The sequence below is a fragment of the Schistocerca gregaria genome, unplaced genomic scaffold, assembly GCF_023897955.1.
Source record: "Schistocerca gregaria isolate iqSchGreg1 unplaced genomic scaffold, iqSchGreg1.2 ptg000317l, whole genome shotgun sequence".
Classification (NCBI taxonomy): domain Eukaryota; kingdom Metazoa; phylum Arthropoda; class Insecta; order Orthoptera; family Acrididae; genus Schistocerca; species Schistocerca gregaria.
This window is the reverse complement of record NW_026061795.1, coordinates 8,375,051-8,381,426: the sequence shown is the minus strand read 5'-3', so window position 1 is coordinate 8,381,426 and position 6,376 is coordinate 8,375,051. Positions and strand designations below refer to the sequence as shown.

At 40.8% G+C, this 6,376-nt stretch overlaps 1 non-coding gene across 1 annotated transcript; it reads right to left on the bottom strand.

The window, feature by feature from the left end:
• Nucleotides 1–2,243: 2,243 nt before the first annotated feature.
• Nucleotides 2,244–2,318, bottom strand: Trnat-ugu (transfer RNA threonine (anticodon UGU)). The gene has a single exon. It is a non-coding gene; the product is annotated as a tRNA-Thr (tRNA).
• Nucleotides 2,319–6,376: the final 4,058 nt, after the last annotated feature.

Genomic DNA, 6,376 nt, shown 5'->3' with positions numbered 1-6,376 from the left:
ATGCACTGCTCCTTGAACATAATCCTCCTCCCTTTAATTATACAGTACATGGCCAAAAAAACAGACACCGAATATATGCAAACTTGGCCTTACGAACATTGCAGACGTCGTCTATGTAACACACGTCAAACTTCAAAGAATTTACCAATTCGTTGCATTGTTTACTATAGACCACAAATCAAGTAACGTAAAAAAAGCACTGCGTCTATTGAGATCATGATTCAGAGTTAAAAAAAACTAATAAGTCGCCTACATATTACAGTTGCTGCCGAAAGAGGAGAACCATTATTTTCCCACAAAAGGAAATATAGTTAAAATTACGCTTCTATTTCGGTTAGTTTATGCGGTTACTAAAATTTGCAGTGAAAGTTACATAGTGGACTCTACCCTCCCCCCACCAGAAACGTAGTTATCGTGGCTGTTGTGAGACTTTTGTACACAGTTAGAGAAAGTGTGTTAAATGTGGCGCGGACGGAAACGCTAGGCTACGCTACAGGGCAATCTGCTCGCACAACGTTTAGTCGGCATTCATAATCGTTGGCGTAAACAACTCTCAATCAAATTACCACCTTCCAACCTAACTTAGATCTCGGGCTACACTACCAATCGGCCTGTCATCACAACCAAAAATTCACTGAGGGGGGTGGGGGGATTTCCTGTAGCTCTCTCTAATGTATCTCTAGGCAAAACTGCCAGTTTTGTCAGACTCAACAGCAAGATTTACCAATGGTAAACACTTTTGAGACGGCTCGTAATTTTAGAATAGTCCTCTTCGTCTTACTTGGCATAAATTGTTCGCTGGCGTCCCAGCAGCTAGCTCCCTCAGTGTCTGCTTCTGCCATCGCACCACGCCAGTCTGCTGTTGTCCTAGCAGACCGAACGCACCGCACATCCGATAACTTCGGAACCACTCACTGGCCAGTTAGCAACTGAGCGGAACACTGTTTACATCGTGAAAGGAAAACTATGCAAAGATGTACACTTAAATGGCACGACTGAGTAGCACACACACAGTAATATCTGAGGAATGTCCTTCGACACGCGCAGAACGAAAGTCTTCTCGCGAACGTACAGCGTCTCTGAAAAAAAATCTCGTGACTATATTCCGGTGTTACGGCCAGGTTCTCATACAAATGAGCAAAAAAGGGTACATTTGAAATTATTTTTGAGGCAATGAAAATACATTCGAAAGATCTGTTTGGGAATTACGAGTGATAATACTATGAGCTTAATTTTAGATTTTCAATAAAAAATGGCGCCCGTAATTATGATTTGATCAAGGGCCTGCGAGACTGGAGTACGCAGAGCGCGTGCAGTGTGGCACCTCATATGTTACCTGAATTCAAAAATGGGTAACATCAGTTGATACTACATTATTCCTCTGAAATTGAAAATGGATAACATCAGTCGATAAAACATAAAATTTATGGGAGCGTATACCTAACCGCAATGAAACAACCTTAAATTTAACGATACAGTGCTAATTTTTGAGGGTTTGTTTCACTCCTTATGCCTACACAAAAATTAGTTAATATTAACAAATGTCATATTATAGCTATAAGTTCCTAAGAAAAGTGTTTACTTTTAGGGGTCAGAGGTAGATGTTAAGAGAACGAACCACTTTTAATTTATGCTGCATGCCGTTCTGAGAAAATAGTTACCCGAAAAAAATGTGTTCAAAGTTTAGGGAAAACATTTAGTTATATTATTACTTCGATTTGCATGAACTGAGTGTTACATATATATTTTTAATGTCGCTGAAAACGAATCTGAAGTCAGATTTTCAATATTCAAAGCAGCTAATCCAATACGGAGGGCAACCGATTATGTTTTGACCAATTTTTACCAAAAATGTATTTTCGTTATTTACGTTTAGTCTGCAAGTCAAGGAGTATTTATCAACCCTTCCTCTACCTCTGATTGTTCCTAGACAGCAACTTCCTGTTCTTCTTGGCAGGAAAAGCCGATCTGTCAAAGCTGGATATGCAGCACTCGGCAGCCTGCACTTGATATTCGTCCGTATTTTCGGTGAGTATGTTTGCATGCATTCTGCAGTATGAATCATTTTGAGCACGTGCGACACGGGACGAGTTATCATCTACATCTATATGGATACCCTGCAAAACACATTTAAGTGCCTGGCAAAGGGTTCATCGAATCACCTTCACAACTGATAATTAATTGAAACCCTCAGCTGCCGACAGGTGTTGTTGATATACTTCGATGGGGACAGCTGAAAAGTGTGCCCCTACTGGGACTCGAACCCAGAATCTCCTGCTTACAAGGCAGACGCTCAATCCATCTGAGCCATCGAGGGCACACATGAACAGCACGACTGCAGGAATTTATCCCTCGCACGCTTCCCGTGAGACTCACATCCCCAACCGTCCACAATCCGCATACGTAATGTACTTAATAGGTATTTGTCCATCCACTCATTACTGGCTCACACTAAGGTGACGATTCCCGTAAGAGTTCCGGCAACCTGTGCGCATTCGCACAGACGAAGGTCAATGGCTGGGTAACGTTTAACCATAGATATGAAGATAGTAACTGCTCTCGAAAGAACAGGCGCCACTGACGACCTTGCAAGTCTTCTAGAATACATGATAGACCGGCCGATGTGGCCGAGCGGTTGTAGGCGCTTCAGTCGGGAGCCACGCGACCGCTACGGTCGCAGGTTCAAATCCTGCCTCGAGCATGGGTGTGTGTGATGTCCTTAATTTAGTTAGGTTTAAGTCGTTCTAAGTTCTAGGAAACTGATGACCTCAGATGTTAAGTCCCAAAGTGCTCAGAGCCATTTGAACCATCAGTCCCTATGTTTACACACTACTTACAGTAACTTATGCTAAGGACAACACACACACAACCATGCCCGAGGGAGGACTCGAACCTCCAACGGGGGGAGCCGCGCGAACCGTGACAAGGCGTTGGACACATGGCGGGTACCCCGCGCGGCTCATGGCAGCCGTGACACTGCTTCAAACAATGGACTGTAGAAACTTTTGTAAAGCACGGATTAAAAAAAAAAACTTTCTGTTCCAAGAGTCTAGACAAGTACACCTTTAAAAAATGCAACTACAAAGAAATTGAATTTTCGAACGTTTTGAATGAGAACCTATCCTTATGGAACACCGTTGATCAAATGTCACAGGGATTATATACTCAGGTTTCACATGTGGATTAACACTTTCTAATCAATATCCGGAATGAGCAGGGCTTAAAACATTGAAGAGTTAAATTTCAAGGGCCGTTCTCTTGTATGCAAATAGTTTCACAGTAGAAATTTCTCTAGTTTTATTTATTAATTAATTTATTTATTTTTTGCTGTAGGTAAAGAAGGATAGCATTGTGAGGAGGGGGAAGGGGGGGGGGGAGGAATCTTTCATCTCCCACCTTGGAATTCTCAGTACAGAATTTTTATTCATTACGAGATTCTTAGCCACTTGCAGAAGTGATTTCGAGTGATTCTGCAAAACTTTTCCTTTAGCCAATCGTAGCAACTATAGGATTCCGTTCCTGCTGCATGACATGTCTCGGAACTTAAACTGACCAACTCATTTGCATAAAGAGCTAGCTTATCATCCGCTTCTTTACTTGCGTAGACCGTTCATGGTCTGCAAAGAATTTTTTTCTTTAATCGTTTTTTTATGTCTTTTATAAACTGCAACACTTTCTAAACTTTCTAAACTTAGCGCCGTTGAAGCATGGTCTTTTACTGAATGATCAAAAAGCAATGCTGACAGCTGGAGTCCAAGGTTTTTGTTAATCAAGCCGTTTGTATTCTTGTGGTGATATCTCCGTACAGTCTTTCATTCCCTAACGCATATTTCTTTATATCTAATTGAGAAGTGAAATACCGGTTTTCATAGATGCAGATTTAAAATATTTTAATATAACGCAATAAATATTTCATTAAAATTTTCATCCCCTTATGCTCGAAGTTCCAAAACCAGAAAAACACGTAGTTTTTAAAAATTGTAACATATTAGCCGAATACGAATTGTCAGATATATTTAGCAATCCTTTCATAATGAACCATTTTCTGAAACATCTCACACCCTTTAGGGGTTGGGTTTTCAAAAACAATTAAACACGTATTCTTCTATTTAGAGCCGAGGAGCCAAATTCAAATCTTCATCCATTTAATTCTAAAAATGCTTTCATAGTGAAATATTTCATAAAACATTACATCCCCTATTTCACTCTATTAGTGAGTTAAATTTCCAAAAGCAACGAAACACATTTTTTTTTACATCCAACCGAGATGTCAAATACCTATTTTCATAGATGTAGCTATAAAAATGCTTCAGTAGTTCTTTAATAATGATTTATTTTCAAAATACCTTCACTAATTATTTTATCCCCCAATGGAAGAATTTCGGAAAATGCTAAAAACCTGTTTCTTTTTTGTATCTGACTGAGACACCAAATGTCAATTTTCGTAGTTTTGTAGTTATAGCTTCAATAGGGACATAGGGACATATTTAAAAAAAAAGACTTTCAACCCATGTTTCACCCCCATAGGAGTGAAATTTCGAACAATCTCTTCTTAAATGATGCTTTCAGCGTAAGATTTACACCTTCATCAAATTTCAAGTCCGTATACTTTGCAGGTTGGGCTGGAAGGCTATGGGTCAGTGAAACCTGTGCCCCTATTGCACCTTCTTGGAGGTTGTAGTTCCAAAAACAGTGAAACACGTAGTTTTCAATAACACAATATTCATAGATTTCGCTTTAAAAACTCTTTCGCACTGAAATACTTTCATAAAACATTACATCCTATATTCCACCCTCTTAATCGTTCAATGTATCAAAAACATGTTTTCATATATTTCATGAAACATTTCATCCTCTGTGATATGGGGTATGGTAGTGACACACCAAAATCACAATAGTAATCCGTTGTAGTTGCTACATATTTTATTACAATCAAAAGCATTATAAAATCACAAGGCCAGATCAGTTGGACAAATAATAAATAAATTTCGTTAAGTGGAACGAGACCCATAAAACTTGAAATTTGAATATGACTAGGTATATATACTTAGGTAAAGCTTTACTTAAATAGCACAAATGTCCATAAAATTCATAGCAGAACTCTCACTACTTGCAATCAGGGGAGAAACAGATTAAGCGTAAGAATACAGATATTTAACGTTCGGCTTGCCAACTTTCCTAAACAAAACTGTATAAAAATGACTAAAACAATTAAGGGGGTCCTTTAATTTTGACTAAACGGACCTTCAAATTTACTTACTCAGTTGATTAATCAACAATATTCTTAGAATGATTACAACTAGAACATGACTATATGACAATACCCTTAAAATAAGGTTGCTTCAATATTTCGTGTGAATTGGCGATAGACGCGAGCAGACCAAGGATTCAAATCAATACAAGAGATCCACGAGGCAGAGAATGATATAGAAATATACTCAACATGGCAATGCAATTGAACTTTGGGTGCTATAGTTCAGCACCGGAAAGATGGAATCACGCAAAAGTGACAACATAACCCAAGATGTAAAGGAGAGGACATGGCCTCAAATATCTCTCTGCCGCCGTGGTGCTCTGCTCCCAGTATGCTAGCGTCGACCGCTGCCAGTTATCTCTAACACAACACACATCAAGAGCAGACAATTTTCTGAGACATAAACTACACAACCCTATCTGGAGAACAGGTGAGCAATACAACTGGACTGAAACCAATGAGCCTCCGTGAGTTACTTGGCCAGTGCCAGCCCTTAAACTTTGATTAATAAGATCGCTAAAAATCATACCGAAGTTAAGATGACGAGACTTATCTCCAGGTTCGCCATATTAGTGGCAGAGACAATGAATTGGCGACGCTCTTATCCGTATGTTCGCGGCAGAGTCTGGGGAAGGCAAGGGCCACGTGGAGCCGGATCTGGGGGTCAATTTCCTTCTCTCCGAGACACCCGGCTTCTTCTGCGACTTAGCCAGCAAACAGGCCGAGGACCCCGGGTGGGGACCGATTCGGCAGCAGTTGGCGGATGGCGAGGTCTTCGGGGGGTGGGGTGGGCGGGGGGTGTCTTGTGTAAAGGGGAAGACAACCGTGGTGAAGGGAAGGTCTGTATTCCACAGGAACGAGTTAGCATGGCACTCAGATATTTCCACGATTCGGCGGTAGGGGATCATTTGGGGTTCTACAAGACCTTGAACAGAATTTGGGAACACATGTTTTGGCCCAACCTATATGGCGATGGCATGCGATTTGTTGGCAACTGTGTCCAGTGTAAGCGCGGTAAGCCCGATGTTGGGCCGCACAGAGAACTACTACAGTCGGTTAGCGAGCAGTGTCCTCTGGACCGCGACTCAAAGATCGAAACATCGATCGACGGAAACTGGCGCC